The sequence below is a fragment of the Zootoca vivipara genome, chromosome 16, assembly GCF_965207765.1.
Source record: "Zootoca vivipara chromosome 16, rZooViv2.hap1.1, whole genome shotgun sequence".
Taxonomy (NCBI): Eukaryota; Metazoa; Chordata; class Lepidosauria; order Squamata; family Lacertidae; genus Zootoca; species Zootoca vivipara.
The window spans coordinates 5685551-5704114 of record NC_142599.1 but is presented as its reverse complement, the minus strand read 5'-3'; the positions used below and the strand labels follow the sequence as shown (position 1 = coordinate 5704114).

General features: G+C 48.9%; 1 protein-coding gene across 1 annotated transcript in view; it reads right to left on the bottom strand.

Moving 5' to 3' along the window:
* Window positions 1-18564, bottom strand: part of TMEM132B (transmembrane protein 132B) — a 344261-nt gene that overhangs the window by 221373 nt on the left and 104324 nt on the right. The window lies entirely within an intron of this gene.

The window sequence follows — 18564 nt, the reverse complement described above, 5'->3', positions numbered from 1 at the left end:
GTCTTTATTTACAGTGTGGTGAGCTGTCGGTTTCATGTCCGCTTACTCCGTCTCAGAATCCGGCACTGCTCCTTTTCGCGACTTGGACCAACATAGCAGTCTCGGGACAGCGAATCTCCTCCCCTTTCTCCTCCTCCTCAATTCCGGTGCCGGGGGAAAGGGTCTGCGCTCCGTCTTTTCCCTCTCCCCCCTTTCCGTCTCTCTCTTTTCCCGCCTCTCCCATGCTGCCGGAGACCTGGCTCTCTCTCTCCGCTTCCAGACTAGCCCCTTCAGACCCCGCGCTTTCATGGCTGCTTGGGGACGAACTGCTCTTGATGAGAGGGGGAGGTTCTCTGTAATCTCTCCCCCTTACATACAGGAAAAGAATTCCTTTTCCTGCAGCCCAGTTAACAGTGTATTTGTTCTTTGCTGGTATTTGTTGTTTTAAAAACCCCACAACACATTCAATAAAGAATTAATTTCTTCCGGGGGGGGGGAGAATCCCCACCATCCCATCCATGTCTCTAAAGACCTCTGGTTATTAAAGGAAAACCTGAAGAGGGAGAGTCAACATTTTATGCTCTCTGTAATACATTCTGCGCTCCTTCGCTACAAATGCATTTATCCTTTCGGTGCATGGGTACATGTTTGTGGATATTGATCCCTAATCTTCTCTGGCGATCACTCATGGCCAAGTAAGATTGCCTTCCATGAACACGGTCTTCACAGAGAGTCCATAAGTGACTGTGGAGGTCAATTATCACTCCTCCCGCTGGCCAGAGTGATTATTGCAAGGCAACACCACAGTCTTATGGCACACCTCATAATAATTCAGAGTAATCTGCAACGCCGAAGAGGAGAATGCAAAGATAACACTATTTTGTGATCTGCTGCCAGAGGGTTAATTGCCTATTTCTGCACAGAGAGAACGGTGCTAATTAGATTGTGGAGCTAAATGCAGAGATGTAACGGATAAGATAGGCTTGCACAATTTTTGACCCAGCGAAGTTGAATGCACCCTGCCAAGTGTGGACAGGAAGCCCAAGAGAAGCCTTGCAACAGGGGTTACACTCTGCCCTCCAAGTCTCTCTGCCTGGCCCTCAAAACTCTCCACAAACAGGCACCCTCTCCCCAGCCACACCCCTTGCTGGCCCTGCGTCACATACTTCTTGAGAGTTTCTGCCTGGCTGGAATGTGTCCTTCAACTCTGAGAAGACTCTTTGCTGCCTTGGATGGAGATAGAGAAGGCTGTGTATAAACCATCCTACCATACGAAGGTACATTTTGCATTTCCTGTTCTGCTCACTCTCGCCTCTGGTCATGCCTGCCACTGGTATGTGGCCTTGGCAGGTTGCCCCAAAAGGGAATGGAGCCCTTGAGCTGAAGAAGGTTCCCCAGCCCTTGTTTTGCTGCGTGGCTTGGATTACAAATCTAGGAGGGTCTCCCCACACCTCCCAGCATTTCACAGATGACACTTGAAATACCAGAGATCACTACCCAAGCCCCCTTTAGCTGTTTCTTATTGCTGAGCCTTGGCATTTTCTCAACACGTATTTAAACAGAGAGCAGACAGCTGTCTGTCAAGGATGCTGCAGTTTGGTGTTGGGGCACTTCCAGCCCGCAAGCCAAATCTGGCCCTCCAGGTCTGCCCATTTGGCCCGCAAGGCCATTTTGGCCAAGCCACATCCATTTGCTCTACACCTGGCATCAGATGTGAGGCAAGTAAAGGTGGGGCTTGGCCAAAAGAGGCCTTGCAGGCGCTGCCACATGTAGTGAAAAATAAAATTAATAAAAGGGGTACCGGAACCAACAGAAACCACCCACACCCCGAAATCTGCTACAGCTACTTGGGGAAGGGTTGTGGCTCAATGGTGGAGCGTGTGCTTGGCATGCAGAAGGTCCCAGGTACAATCCTCAGGATCACTAGGTAGGACTAGAAATGTCCTCTGTTTGAAACCCTTGAGAGCCGCTGCCAAGTCAGTGTGGACAATATGGAGCTAGATGTGGCATTGGTCTGATTCACCATGAAACAGCTTCTGGTGTTCTTAAGAAGGGCTGTAGCTCAGCGGTAAAGCTGAAGACCCCAGGTTCAATCTCTGGCATCTCCAGCTAAATCTAGGAAGGATGCCTTTTCTGAAATCCTGGAAAGCTGTTGCCGGTTAGTGTAGACAACACAGCGCTAGATGAAGTGTTGTTTCTACGTTCTCCCCTACTCCACGAATAATTTTTTATTTAGAAAACTGCCCCTCCATTTTTGCTACGTGAAAATGGCATGGTGAACGTGGAGGAGGTATTTTGTCCCGGCCTTGTGTACACCTCCCCACACTCAGGCGCGTAGCAAGGGAAGGGCGTAGGGGGCGGGCTGCCCCTAGCTCCACTCTGGTGGGGGCAGTATGCGGGGGCAGTGCCCCCGGCCCCTAGCCCACCCCTCGCCTCCTCCGCCCGAGCAGGAAGAAACAGAGAGCGCTACGGAATGGTTTGCCACCGCCGCTGCCCGGCAACTCGCTCAGCTTCAGAGTGCGCTGGCCGAGCAGAGAAGCAGCGCCAACCTGGATGGACTGCACATGTGCGAACATGCACAGTCCGTTGTGGCGCGTGTCGTGCATCGTGACGTCAGGGCGCATGCGCGCTGCGGAGCGATGCCCCGCCCCAGGGGGTGCCGCCCTGGGCAGCCGAGCGGCACCGTTTGCCACTGCCCACACCCAGAAAACCCTCTCTTTGGCACTAAATTGGAACAAATCCCAATCCATGGGAAACCCGACTTTTGTTCCAATACAGCACCGAACTGTGTGTTTCCCCAGGGGAAAGCAGCAGGGCAAACAGAAGTGTGGATGAGCCCTCTGTCTGTTCTAAAACATTTCCTTTCCTTTCCATTGTTTTGCCTCCTAAAACCCACAATATTCATTAAAATTCCCTTTAGTTGCACAACAGCGAACCTCTCCCCTTCTCTCTCCCCCTTTTAGAGTTGGTCCCTTCCATCTCCTAATGGAGTTAAACACTCTTTGCACATCCCAGGCAAGATAATAAATTATCCTCTAAGCACATAAAGCCATTATTCAGATGGTTTTATGCAACTCTGCCAGCCCATACAAAAAGGAACAATCCCCGCATAACAGTCTCCTGAAGAATAACCCTGTTACACCCCCACACACAACATCACTGTGGACCCCACCCCAAAAGACCCCATTTACATTTTTATAGTTTCCATTTTCCCCTCTCATACTGTATGCATGTCACATTATATATTTATAACTGCTGAATGGACCCGGCAAAGGAGAGTTCACAAACCATGTCTGCATGTTCATTAACATTACAAATATTTGACTATTATTCCCTACACTTTGGAGCTTCGTGTACACTAATGGCCTTCGTGTATCATAACGTACTCACAGCCTTGCCTGCTTGGGTTTGCTGGTTTTCTCTTGCCTGTATTTTTTCTTCTGTGGGTTGGTTTATTAATTCTATGGATTAAACAACAACAACCAAACCCCTTACAACCAAACATTAATGTTCTGTTTTGAGTGGCAGCCTCAGTGGTGGCGAGTCTACCACCATGGATAGCTTGATCAATAGAGCATGAGATTCTCAATCTCAGGGTCATGGGTTTGAGCCCCACATTGGGCAAAAATTTCCTGCATTGCAGGGGGTTGGGCTAGATGACCCTCATGGTCCCTTCCAGTTCTATGATTCCATGAGGCATGACTTCAATGGATAATAAAGGTAAAGGGGCCCCTGACCATCAGCTCCAGTCGTGTCCGACTCTGGGGTTGCGGCGCTCATCTCGCTCTATAGGCCGAGGGAGCCGGCGTTTGTCCGCAGACAGCTTCCGGGTCATGTGGCCAGCATGACAAAGCTGCTTCTGGCTAACCAGAGCAGCGCACGGAAACGCCGTTTACCTTCCCGCCAGAGCGGTCCCTATTTATCTACTTGCACTTTGATGTGCTTTCGAACTGCTAGGTGGGCAGGAGCTGGGACCGAGCAACGGGAGCTCACCCCGTTGCAGGGATTCGAACCGCCGACCTTCTGATCAGCAAGCCAGGGGTCCCCAGACTTACCCGCCTTCGGGCCGGTGCCCACCGCGCCGATCGCGCGGCGGGCCGGAGGGCGGGGGAGTGCGCGCGCAGTGGGTCGGAGGGTGGGGGAGTGCACGCCAGTGCGCGCCAGTGCGCGCCAGTGCGCATGCGCACACCCATTTACTGGCGCGGTGGCGCGCTTCCAGGCCGGAAAAATCGCCGAAAATTGTTTGTGCGCATGCATATGGGCCTCCCCCGACCCGGAAGGGCACCTCCCCCGACCCGGAAGTGCACCGAAAATGACCTCTTCTGGGTCAGGAGAGGCCCATACGCATGCGCAGAAACGATTTTCGGCAATTTTTTCAGATCTGGAAGTGCACCGCCGCGCAGCGCGCCGCGAGAGCGGGCGGCGGCAGCGGGCGGTGGGGGCCGTCGCGGGCCGGATTGGGAGGCCAATTGGGCCGCATCCAGCCCGGGGGCCGTAGTCTGGGGACCCCTGCCCTAGACTCTGTGGTTTAACCTACAGCGCCACCTGGGTCCTCAATGGATAATAATAATAATTTATTATTTATACCCCACCCATCTGGCTGGGTTTCCCCAGCCACTCTGGGTGGCTTCCAACAGAAATATTAAAATACACTAATTTCTTAAAGATTCAAAGCTTCCCTAAACAGGGCTGCCTTCAGATGTCCTCTAAAATTTTGGTACAGTAGTTGTTTTTCTTTTTGACATCTGGTGGGAGGGCATTCCACAGGGTGGGTGCCACTACCGAGAAGGCCCTCTGCCTGGTTCCCTGTAACTTGACTTCTCGCAGCGAGGGAACCACCAGAAGGCCCTTGGTGCTGGACCTCAGTGTCCGGGCAGAGCGATGGAGGTGGAGACGCTCCTTCAGGTATACTGGACCGAGGCCGTTCCTAGCTAACTTTGGAAATGAATTCCTTTCCCCCCTCCCCTCCCCTCCCCACCCACCTCGCACAATGGTGGACAGCTCTTTGCATGGCCCAGGCTGGAGCCTGTAAGAGCAGGGCCCAAATGGCGTTTCAGTCAGCACCAGTCATCCTCAGGCTGAGCCGTACAGAGGAGCAGCCCCCCTCTCTCATTGGTTTTATGAACTTAAGAACATAAGAGCTTGCTGGATCAGGCTAATGGCCCATCTGCTCCAGCATCCACAGGCAGGACCTAAGCACAAGAGCTTAGGAAACAGGTTGCCTTCTTTAACTATGCAACTGAGTAGGGAAGTAATTTATTTTATCTGTCCTGAATCTTCCAAGAGTAGTTAGCTCTGCCTTAAGTGGGAGGAGGCTCTTCATTTAAAGCAAGCATAAGCAAACTCAGCCCTCCAGATGTTTTGGGATTGACTAGAAATCCCATCCCCCTTCATGGATCAATGCCTTGTCGTGGCGAAGGGGCTTGAATAACTCAGAGAAGCTATGAGCTATGCCATGCAGGGCCACCCAAGTTGGACAGGTCATAGTGGAGAGTTTTGACTAAACGTGATCCACCTGGAGAAGGAACTGGCAAGCCACTCCAGTATCCCTGCCAAGAAAACTCCATGGACAAAGACAACAAACTCAGCAATGGCCAGAGGATTGGAGAAGATCAGTCTACATCCCAATTCCAAAGAAGGGCAATGCCAAAGAATGCTCCAACTACCGCACAATTGCGCTCATTTCACACGCTAGCAAGGTTATGCTTAAAATTCTACAAGGCAGGCTTAGGCAGTATGTGGACCGAGAACTCCCAGAAGTGCAAGCTGGATTTCGAAAGGGCAGAGGAACCAGAGACCAAATAGCAAACATGCGCTGGATTATGGAGAAAGCTAGAGAGTTCCAGAAAAACGTCTACTTCTGCTTCATTGACTATGCAAAAGCCTTTGACTGTGTCGACCACAGCAAACTATGGCAAGTTCTTAAAGAAATGGGAGTGCCTGATCACCTCATCTGTCTCCTGAGAAATCTCTATGTGGGACAAGAAGCTACAGTTAGAACTGGATATGGAACAACTGATTGGTTCAAAATTGGGAAAGGAGTACGACAAGGTTGTATATTGTCTCCCTGCTTATTTAACTTATATGCAGAATTCATCATGCGAAAGGCTGGACTAGATGAATCCCAAGCCGGAATTAAGATTGCCGGAAGAAATATCAACAACCTCAGATATGCAGATGACACAACCTTGATGGCAGAAAGCGAGGAGGAATTAAAGAACCTTTTAATGAGGGTGAAAGAGGAGAGCGCAAAATATGGTCTGAAGCTCAACATCAAAAAAACCAAGATCATGGCCACTGGTCCCATCACCTCCTGGCAAATAGAAGGGGAAGAAATGGAGGCAGTGAGAGATTTTACTTTCTTGGGCTCCTTGATCACTGCAGATGGTGACAGCAGTCCCGAAATTAAAAGACGCCTGCTTCTTGGGAGAAAAGCAATGACAAACCTAGACAGCATCTTAAAAAGCAGAGACATCACTTTGCCGACAAAGGTCCGTATAGTTAAAGCTATGGTTTTCCCAGTAGTGATGTATGGAAGTGAGAGCTGGACCATAAAGAAGGCTGATCGCCGAAGAATTGATGCTTTTGAATTATGGTGCTGGAGGAGACTCTTGAGAGTCCCATGGACTGCAAGAAGATCAAACCTATCCATTCTTAAGGAAATCAGCCCTGAGTGCTCCCTGGAAGGACAGATCGTGAAGCTGAGGCTCCAATACTTTGGCCACCTCATGAGAAGAGAAGAATCCTTGGAAAAGACCCTGATGTTGGGAAAGATTGAGGGCACTAGGAGAAGGGGACGACAGAGGACAAGATGGTTGAACAGTGTTCTCGAAGCTACGAACATGAGTTTGACCAAACTGCGGGAGGCAGTGCAAGACAGGAGTGCCTGGCGTGCTATGGTCCATGGGGTCACGAAGAGTCGGACACGACTAAACGACTAAACAACAGAAATCCCATCATCCCTAGCTAACAGGACCAGTGGTCAGGGATGATGGGAGTTGTAGTCCCAAAACATCTGGAGGGCTGAGTTTGCCTCTGCCCGATTTAAAGGGACCCAACCTTGGGCAGAGCAGCGGTGACTGTAGTTCCACGTGGGGTTCTGGAGTGAGGCATCCTGGCATCTGAAGACCAGAGAGGTCCAAATACCACCGGCTCCTCCAGCAGAAGTGCTTCCTGGTTAAGTGCTTCTGAGGGCAATTCTGCCTCCCACTCTGAATCCACAATCCTTCCCCATTATTGGGACCCCAGCAACACCGTTTCAGAGGTACACTGCCCTGAGCATGGAGGTTCTAGCCAATATCTATGGATCTCTCGCAGAGCTACAATTCTCAATTAACGATCAATCTTTCTTGCTGGGGAACTCTGAGAATCACCACTCTGTGGCGGAAATAAGGGTTCCCTAACTACTTGTGACACCCTTAATAACAGTTCCCTACATAAGGAAAACTGAGCAGCTGGAATCTGAAACAGGGAGCATTCCAAGCTGCAACATTCTGCTGCAGACTGATAGTTTCTAGAGGTGGAGGGGGAGTTGAAATGGGGGTTTAGCACTTCCTAGCTAACTTTGGAAATGAATTCCTTTTCCCCCCCCTCCCCTCCCCACCCACCTTGCACAATGGCGCACGTCTGCACTGGTGAATTAAGACATAATTCCTGCTGCCCACTTTGTAGCATACAAAAGCACTAAACGTCTGCTGAGATTGATTAAGGGCCTCTGCTTTGCTTTGGCCATTAATCAATCTTAAAAGCCATTTATCGAGAAACTGCTACAAAGCCATAGACGATTTCTATTATACAAAAAGGGAGAGGGGTGGAATCGCTAGAAAAGAGAGAAATGAATGCCCAAAAATAATTTTTGCAAAACAACAAAAAGCTTTCATAGCTAGAGAATGATTGAATATTTCAAGTTACCTCCTTACATACACAGCACCAAAAAGTTCCATCTGAAATGGTTTGCTGGGATTATAACAGACAAATGGATTTCGTTTTACAGTGGTACCTCTACTTACGAATAACTCTACTTACGAATGGAGCTCCGTCCGCCATCTTGGATGTGGTTTAGATAGGATTTTTTCTACTTACGAATTTTTAGATAGAATTTTTTCTACTTATGAAGTTTTTCTCCCAATGCATTCCTATGGGATTCGACTTACAAATTTTTTCTACTTACAAATGTGTGTTTGGAATGCATTAAATTCGTAAGTAGAGGTACCACTGTTGTCAGGAGTATGGGCAGGAGTCAGGCTCTGGGGCCTGTAGTGCTTTGCAGGACTGGGGCATGCCTCAACTTGTGCTGGAGAAGCAAGGCGTGGCCACACAGGTGAAGTCCTCAGCTTGTGCTGGAGAGGCAAGGAGTAGTCCCCCAGGTGAGGCCACTTGAGATCTCACTGCACCTGGTGGCAGGAGCTGGGAGGGATAAAAGCCCAGCATTTCCCTTCAGCTCTTTGCCACAGCAACGCTATCCCTGCCTGGTTGCATCTGGCCTTCTGCTCCTTGGACCCTTGCCTTGTTGCCGCCGTGCTTCTTGTTCCTGGATACTTCGCCTTGCTCCTTGTTCCTTGGACCCTTGCTTCGCCTTCGCCTTGCTCCTGCCCCGTGGACCTTCGCCTTGCTTCTTGTTCCTGGATCCTTCGCCTTGCTCCTTGCTCCTTGGACCCTTGCTTCGCCTTCGCCTTGCTCTTGCCCCGTGGACCGTCGTCTTGCTTCTTGTTCCTGGACCCTTGCTTCGCCTTCGCCTTGCTCTTGCCCGTGGACCTTCGTCTTGCTTCTTGTTCCTGGACCCTAGCTTTGCCTTCGCCTTGCTTCGTGCCCCGTGGACCTTCGCCTCTGCCTTGCTCCTCGACCCTGCTTCTTCACCACCATCTTGCCTCTGGTCCTGACGCCCGCCGACCGGACCGTGACAACTGTATTCCCCTTTCTTAAAGCACTTGCATGCGTTTCCAAGGCCATCCTGCAGGACAACAGCCTCATAAATGAGTTTCCTACTTCCAGGAGAATGGCACGGGTGTCTAGACCCTGACTGCACCCCCCGCAGGTTTCAACAATTGGAAGATCCGCATTCTTTCAACTCTAATATTCACAAACCTATGAATTAGAACACGGGTCATCAAACTTTTTCCACTGTCCCTCAGACCTTGTGGACTATGAACGAATAGGAATGAACAAATTCCTATGCCCCACAAATAACCCAGAGATGTATTTTAAATAAAAGCACACATTCTACTCATGTAAAAACAAGCTGATTCCCAGACCGTTCGCGGGCCGAATTTAGAGGGCGATTGGGCCAGATCCGGGCCTTACTTTGGTTTGCCTGCCCATGAATTAGAAACTTTCCTTGTTGGCTGTTTGGCAGAGCAATCCTATACACAAGACGCTGGCATAAAGCAACCCAAAGTAAACGAAACCAGCATAATATTGCACCAGACCCAAATCCTGTTCAGCAGCTGGGCCGCTGCTCTGCCTAAGCCTGGCAGAAGGAAAACAAGCCTTTAAACTAGTGTATTGTGCTGGGTTGCCAGGCCACAGTGTGGCATTGAGCCACACTGACCAAGTGCTAGGCTTGACCAAAGTTTGGTCAAGCTCCATCTTAATTCTAAAACTCCATTTTAGTGCAAACCTCCATTTGACCTATGCAGCTTAGATGTCAGAAATGACACATACCTGCCAAGTTGCTGTCAGAGAAATAAGGGACCGGGCCGGAAATAGCAGACCGGAAGTAGCGCTGCTGCCATTTTGGAACTGGGCGGAGCATGCTCAGAAGTGATTTTTGATGCTGCTTTGCCCAGTTCCAAAATGGCTGCCGCGTCAGAAGTCGCACTGCAGCCATTTTGGAACTGGGCAGAGCAGCATCAAAAGTCGCTTCTGAGCATGCTCCGCCCAGTTCCAAAATGGCCGCCACGCCAGAATAAACCGGGGGAAAAGAAAAAAATCTGTTTTTTCAGCTAGGAACAGCTGTAAAAACGGGGATTTCCCGGGGAAAACGGGAGACTTGGCAGCTATGAAATGACAGTCGACATCTCTTCAGCTTGGTTCAAAAATAGTATGCAGATTTCAGCCGAACACCTGTTGTGCTAACGATTGGGAATTTCCCTTAGCCGACTCGAAACTAGACGAAGGTCTAAAACTAGCGATGAATGCAAAACAAGCGTGCACCTGCACTGAGGAAACTCCCAATTACTTAGATAGTTATTACAGCACCACCTAGTGAAGTAGGCAAAGGGCTTTGTAGCTTGAGATTAATAAGTCAGACACCATTTCTAATTGGCTGAAGAGATACTGCAAAGGGGTGGGGTAAAGGGGCAGATCCTTATTGTATGAAGTTGTATTTATACTCTGTACATGCACATGTGGGCATGCAGATAGAAAAGCTTTATTCTCCTGTATCATCATATTGATCCTGTCTGACAGAACCAATAAACCTGTTTTTAGAACTATGGAATTTTGCTGCCTGAAATGTTCTTTCATCTGGTCCTAAACACAGTGCAACAATAGGACCAAACTAAATGGGCTTAGGATGCAGCCTAAGTCCTCCCCCCGCTGCCACACCCACAAAATGGCCCTTTTTAAAGCTCAGCCCAGATGAGCAAGCTACGCCAATATGGCTTCATCTGAGCCAGTGACTTACTGCCGACTGAGCCGGGAATCAGCTGGCTGAGTAAGAGATCCACTGCATCCCAAGCTGTTCATACCTGTGGATTTACACTCACTCCCAGCTGCTCTCCAGGGTTGCAGGGCAGGGGTATCTCCCAGGCCAACATGGAGATGCTTGGGATCGAAACTAGGACCTTCTCCATGCTCTGCAACTGAACTATGGGCCTTCCCCTAATAGGAAACTGCCTTTTGGTCTAGCTAAATCAGGCATCCCCAAAGTTCGGCCCTCCAGATGTTTTGGCCTACAACTCCCATGATTCCTAGCTAACAGGACCAATGGTCAGGGATGATGGGAATTGTAGTCCAAAACATCTGGAGGGCCGAACTTTGGGGATGCCTGGTCTTAGGAAACTGTCTTTTGGTCTATCTAGATCTTTACTGGCTACAGTGACAGGCAGAGGCTCTCCAGCATTTCAGGCAGGCAGAGGTCTTTCCCAGCTTTACACGGAGGTGCCGGACGGAGCATGGGGCCAGATGTGAAAAGGGCCGCGAGTCAGGCAAAGGAGGTCGTTATTTATTTTCCTTCTGCTCGCTTTCCATTGTGCTTGCAGCGGCTTACAGCAAAAACACATAAAAATACATCAAACACTCATAAAGGCACAGTTTAAAACAACACCATTAAAAGCTAAAATACAGTGAAAAACAAAGCCTGTTTAAAGGGGGGGGGGGGAAGAAAACTAAAACAAACCTGCCGCAGCAGCCAAAAAGGCTTCACTCAGTGAAACACTGAAAGGCTGCTGAAACAAATAATATTCCCAATGTCGCTCAAAAGGAGGTTCGAGGGGAAGCCTCCCAGTTCTGGGCACCACAGTTCAAGAAGGATACTGACAAGCTGGAACGTGTCCAGAAGAGGGCGACCAAAATGGTCAAAGGCCTGGAAACAATGCCTTATGAGGAACGGCTTAGGGAGCTGGGTATGTTTAGCCTGGAGAAGAGAAGGTTAAGGGGTGATATGATAGCCATGTTCAAATATATTAAAGGATGCCATGTAGAGGAGGGTGAAAGGTTGTTTTCTGCTGCTCCAGAGAAGCGGACACGGAGCAATGGATTCAAGCTACAAGAAAGAAGATTCTACCTAAACATTAGGAAGAACTTCCTGACAGTAAGAGCTGTTCGACAGTGGAATTTGCTGCCAGGGAGTGTGGTGGAGTCTCCTTCTTTGGAGGTCTTTAAGCAGAGGCTTGACAGCCATCTGTCAGGAATGCTTTGATGGTGTTTCCTGCTTGGCAGGGGGTTGGACTGGATGGCCCTTGTGGTCTCTTCCAACTCTATGATTCTATGATTCAGTTCTCAAATTAGGAAGAATGTTTCAAATCCACACCACCACCACTGGCAGTGCCCAGACCCTTATGGCCAAGGATGCCAACATGGCATGCTTAGGTGCCAGTATGGCACCTATGGCACCTGAGAAAGATCCCGGTAAGTATCCCCTGAAAAATCCACAACGCACAGGGAAATATTTCCTCTTCTTACTCAGTTCCCACTTGCACTCGCTCGGCGTCGCCTACACTGAAACCATTGTGTGGCAGCCATTTTGTGACTGGCACCCACAGCAGTTTCTCAGAACTCTAGACGAGGTTGAAATTCTCTCCCGTGGTCACCAATTGGGATGGCTTTAAAAGAATAAATAGATTCATGGAGGATGGGCCATCAGTGGCTCCTAGCCATGTTGGCTCCATTCTCCTTTCACTGTGGGAGGCAGTAGGCCTCTGAATGTCAGTTGCTGGAAGTCACCCGTGGAGAGAGTGCTGTTGTGCTTCTGTCTCGCTTTCAAGTTCCCCATAGGCCACGGTGAAAACAGGATGCTGGGCTAGATGGATCTTTGGCCTGATCTAGCAGATGCGTCTTATGGCACCTGCTTGCTGAATGTCTAAGAATGAGCTCTAAGAGGTTGGTGTCAAAGGCAGGCCAATACAGAGTCCCAGTTACAAAGCCGGACATTGTAAGTGTGATTGGGTGCTCCTCTTGCGCTGTTCGGGGGGCCCATGTTGGTGCTCTGGCAGAGGTGTGCTTCCCCCATTGCTCCTCCCTCCGTTACAGCCAGAGCTTGTGCAGTGCATAGCTGCCAAGTACCCCGTTTTCCCCGGGAAACCCCCGTTTTTTCATACCATTTCCCGGCGGTCCCCGTATCTCTTCGTCTCCCATTATTCTCCCTTGCCCATCTATGGGCACCGAAAATGGCCGCCGGCGGCTTAGAAAGTCACATCTACGCATGTCCGGTCGGAAGTGCGTAGACGCGACTTCCGGTGTTGGCGGCGGCCATTTTTGGTGCCCACAGATGGGCAAAGCAACACCGGAAGTTGCATCTGCGCAACTTCCGGTGTCACACGGCTGCCGGTCCCGGATTCTGCAGTCCGGGACTTGGCAGGTATGGTGCAGTGCCCATTGGAACTGGCAGGGTGGAAGGTAGGGAGGCCTACCATAGCTGAAGCCAGAGCCAAGGACAGACAGTGCAAAAGGCTTCTCACTTTGTATCTCTCTCCCTCCCTTTTGAGTTCTACAGGGGCAACATTGGCACTGAGGAGGAGGAAGGTGTCTTGCAGTCAGTACCAGCCCTGGATTTCTTGTAAGAAGGGAGGCAGGTGGGTGCTTGGAAATGACACTGAAAAACCAGGAGGCAAGCCAGGAAAAGAGGGCAGTGCTAGGTTGTGGGGGAGGTGGCCTCCCGAGGGAAGGAGGGAGGGAGGAAAATGCCAACCTGAATAAAGTATGGGGGCAACCCCCTCAATATTTTAGGGTGGGGGCAAAGGGACCATGGACCCATAGAGTTGGGGCCTATGCACTGACTACAGCCCTGACCTTCAAGGCAACGCTGCAAAATGGGGCAAAATGAGCCCCTATACAAATATGTAGATTGTGGCTATTTGCACCAGAGTGAGAGAGAAAACTGAATGCCATTTTGATCTATAACCCTGTGTTGCCTGAAATGGAACACATTACACTCTGCTGACACACAGACATGATTAAAAACAATCAGTTATACTTGGGAAAGTAGGGGGGAAAGAATACCCTATCTCCCAAGGCAAACATACTCCTGCATATATATCTGATTGAAAGACAGAAAAATTCTATATATAAAACACCTCCTGGGTCTTTATGGACATTACTAATCGACTGAAAAAATAAGGAGAACCCGTGAGGAAACTTGTATAAATTAGATGTCGGAGCTGCCGTGATCTTTATTTCCTGTTGTGTAATTCTGTGCTAAATGTGTAAAGTGAGCGGTGAATAAATTCCCCCTAGAAGACTGCGTGACATTTAAAAACCTTGTGGAGGGTGCTTAGTTATCCAGAGCCATAGCCCACCCAGTCCAAAGGCCTCTTGGCAAAGGGCAGCAATCTCATCCGCCTTCGGGGAAGTTTTGGTTGAGCACAAGACAAGCAAGTTTGGTTGAGCGCACAAATGCTGGTTTTTATTTTTATAACCTCAAATACGGGACAAATTGGGGGCCAAACGAGACAGGGGACACTGCCCCCAAAAGCCCTCTTATACTCCTTCTTGGCCAGGAGAGCCAGGGACACATAAGTTCTTTCCCTGAGAAGCTGTAATGCCACAGGCTTACCACACGGGGCAGTGGGCAGCAGCTCCTGACTCTTAAATGAGGAGCCGCAGTAATGTGGCTCACCACATGGGGTCAGTGGTCAGTGGTCAGTTCCAAACACATTGTCCCCACTACTCATTCGTTTGCCTTTTCCAGGCCCAAACACACAGCTGGCCATAGCAGGGAGGCACAAGGCAAGTGAAGGGCACTGCTCTGCCTCCTCACTCTTGCCACAGTGCTTGCCTGCTTGGAGAGAGGAAGTGAAGAGAGAGTGTCCGCAAGGTACAGGAATAGGAAGCCCCAGGGATCAGCAGTGGGCTCCCTGCAGAATGCGAGCCTTGGCTAGTGGGTGTCCAGTGCCTGATGCAAGCCCTAGGCTCCATTTCCTTGGAGGGGCTAGAGCAGAGAGCAGAGGATAAAATGGATGGCAATTAAACTGTAGCATAAGGAAAAGGCTTGACTGCAAGCCTTACTAGACAGAGAAAACATCATCATGAAATCTTACTTGGAGATGAGCATTGGCAGCTGTCACACAGGACCCTGGTCTCCTGCCCCCCCCCCCAAAAAAATTATCTAATCCAGTCTGTCACATATGTTAGGAGATATTAGGAGACCCCTATTCCCCTAGCATGAGGGACCCAGGTGGTGCTGTTGTTAAACCACTGAGCCTAGGGCTAGCTGATCAGAATGTCGGCGGTTCAAATCCCTGTGACGGGGTGAGCTCCCGTTGCTTGGTCCCAGCTCCTGCCAACCTAGCAGTTCGAAAGCACGTCAAAATGCAAGTAGATAAATAGGAACCGCTCCAGCAGGAAGGTAAACGGCATTTCCATGTGCTGCTCTGGTTTGCCAGAAGCGGCTTTGTCATGCTGGCCACATGACCTAGAAGCTATACGCCGGCTCCCTCAGCCAATAATGCGAGATGAGCACGCAACCCCAGAGTCGGTCACGACTGGACCTAATGGCCAGGGGTCCCTTTACCTTTATTCCCCTAGCATAAGGTTACCATATTTCTTTCAATGAATCCAGGGACACCTTTCAACTTCAGTGGATTTTGTATGGGGACTGATGCATAAATCCAGGGACTGTCCCCGGGAAACGGGGACGTCTGGTAACCTTACCCTAGCAGAGCTACAATTCCCTGGGAAGAGGGATTGGTTATTAAAACACTCCAAGAACTGCAGCTCTGTGAAGGGAGTAGTGGAGGGTCTCCCAAGAACTCTCCACACCCTTTACAAACTACAGTTCCCAGGATTCCTTGGGGGAAGCCATGGCTGTTTCAGTGGTATAGGAGCTCTTTAAATGTGGATGCGCTGAGAGTTGTTAGGAGACCCCTATTCTCCACAAAGAGCTACGGTTTCAAGAGTGGTTTAACAATAAATTCTCCTTCCCAGGAAACTTTGGAAAGTGTAGCTCTGGGAGAGGAATTCTTTGGGGGAAGCCATGGTTGTTTTGATTTATATGATACAGCTTTAAATGTATTCTTCAGATGGGCCTGAATTGGGACTGATGGACAATTCTTATTGTTCGTATGAGCTTAACATAATGACAATAATAATTACAGCCATACCCAGGGTCTCTTGCACCCTTGGCAGGGAGGTATATCAGCACACACCCCTGAAAAACACACTTTCTCACTGCAATAGTGCCAGTGTGTCACCATATACCATACACACATACCCACAGTCTCCAGCACTCTACCACCATGCCACTTTGCCATTTCTCCAACTGGCCAGCTCCCAGCTCTTGTCTAAACTTAGGACCTTACACAGATAACTAGAGACAGATTTCTAGGGGGGGGGGCGGTGGGCGGGTTGCATCCCTCTGGGCCTGCTCCCCTAGCAGAGGTTGGGTACACCTCTGATAATAATATATTCTTTTGGGGGGGGTGTTTAACTGTACATTCCCTTGGTCTCCTCTTCCAGTGGAGAGATGATCCAAGGATGAAATAAATAAAATTCCATCGCTCTTGCTGCCTTTTGAGATCCATGTTAAAAGTAGGCACAGCATGTCTCTCTTGAAGTTGCCAGTTATAACTCCTTCCCTTTTCTGGTGTCTTAACGCTCTTCTCAGCATGCAACACTTTCCAATTACCTCTCGCCCTTTTATTCCCCAGAAGTTGAGCTCCAGCTTCTTTCTGAGATTACACAGCTCTGATCTGAGATGCTGACAGTTAAGGGTACAGCAAAAAGAAGAAGACGAAGAAGACGATGTAAATGATACAGGCTGGATTTTCTTTAGGAAAATTAAAATGTTCTCAGGTTCAGAATGCTTGGTGCTTGGCACATTCCTTGATGAGGAAATAAAGATATCTGGCCTGAATCACAATAGTGGTTCCCTGTCTCGTTAGTGCAGGTGTTAATTAACTTAGCCATAGGAGAGTATCTGCAGTACTATCCACACTGCTGTTGCGGCTGGTCTCTGTGCTTTATTTGTTCATGAGACTCCATTTATGAATCACTTCCCATAAAATATCTCAGAAGTGATTCCAGAGTAAAAACCATCACCCATAAAAAACAATTAAGATGATTCCATATATAAAAACAATTGTGGTTGGGGCAGCCCAGTCAGATGGGCAGGGTACAAATAATTAATTATTATTCTTATAAAATTATATTATTATATACCAAAAAAACCCCAATTTCAAGTACAATGTAGATACAGACTGGGGTAAAGATCTTATACGAACATAAGAAGTCCTGCTGCATCAGGCCAGTGGCCCATCTTGGCCAGCATCCTGTTCCCACAGTGGCCAACCAGATGCCTCAGAGGGAAGGCCACAAAGAGAGCACAAGAGAAAGTTTCTCCCCTCCTACAGGTTCCAGCAAAGATGGTCAGAAGCAGTGCAGCCCCCAACTGTGAAGGCAGAAAAGCACAGCTGTCATGGCTAGTATCTCAACTTAAAAGGCTTGTTGGAAGAGAGATGCCTTTGACAGGTCAAAGGCCTGGAAACAATGCCTTATGAGGAACGGCTTAGGGAGCTGGGTATGTTTAGCTTGGAGAAGAGAAGGTTAAGTGGTGATATGATAGCCATGTTCAAATATATTAAAGGATGTCATATAGAAGAGGGAGAAAGGTTGTTTTCTGCTGCTCCAGAGAAGCGGACACGGAGCAATGGATTCAAACTACAAGAAAGAAGATTCCACCTAAACATTAGGAAGAACTTCCTGACAGTAAGAGCTGTTTGACAGTGGAATTTGCTGCCAAGAAGTGTGGTGGAGTCTCCTTCTTTGGAGGTCTTTAAGCAGAGGCTTGACAGGCATATGTCAAGAATGCTTTGATGGTGTTTCCTGCTTGGCAGGGGGTTGGACTGGATGGCCCTTGTGGTCTCTTCCAACTCTATGATTCTATGATTCTAGGTTCTGAAAAGATAACAGAGGCAGCATCTATCTGATGTGCAATGGGAGGGGCTTCCAAATGGCCAATGCCACCATACTTAAAAGCCCAATTCCTGTATCATAAGGACAGACCTCCGGGAAGCTGGTACCTGCAGGAGGCCCTCTTCTGCAGAGTGCAGTGATCGATACTATATACAAGGGGTGAGACATTTCAAGGCATCCTGGTCGCAAGCTGTGTAGGGCTTTGTGCACCAGAACCAACACCTTGAATTTAGCTCGGTAAATAATGGGCAGCCATGTAAGCTTTAAAACGGGGGTGCAGAACCTGCAAGAGCATAAGGACAGCTTGCTGGATCACGCTTCCTGCTCTCACAGGTGCCTGTGAGTAGGAAACCTGCAAGGTAGGACCTGAGCACTGTGGGCCCTCTCCCCTCCTGTGTCTTCCAGCAACTGGTATTCAGAAGCATCGCTGCCTCCAGCTATGGAGGCAGAGCACAGCCGTCATGGTCAGTAACCCTCAGCAGTCTTCTCCTCCATGAATTCGGCATACAGTCTATCTATGTCAGTGATGGGCAACATTTTGAGCTTAGTGTGTCAAAATTCACCCAATAACTGAGCATAACCCAGGTGGTGTGTCACATCGAGAGAGAGAAACCATAATTTTGCGATATTTATAGTTTAAATAACAAAAATGTATAATTGTAACATATAACTGTATTTAATAAACCGAAAACTGTATTTAACCAAATATAACTGTATTAAATATAACTGTATTTAACCTAACCAAACCAAAAAACCCTTATTTATCACAAAGTGCCCAGAGTTGTTGAGGTTTTGGGGGGAGCTACTGACCAAAGTTTTGGAGGTTTTTTGGGGGGGTACAAAAGTTGCTTTGCTTTTTGGGGGGGATGCCCCAAAGCTGCTGCACTTTTGGGGGGGAAGAGAACAGAAATAAATGATGAATAATACCTTCACTGGAACTAACACGCAGCACCGACATAGTCTGCCAAAGTGCAAAAAAAACCAAACCCCAGTACAGAACAGGTTAAAAAAGAATGC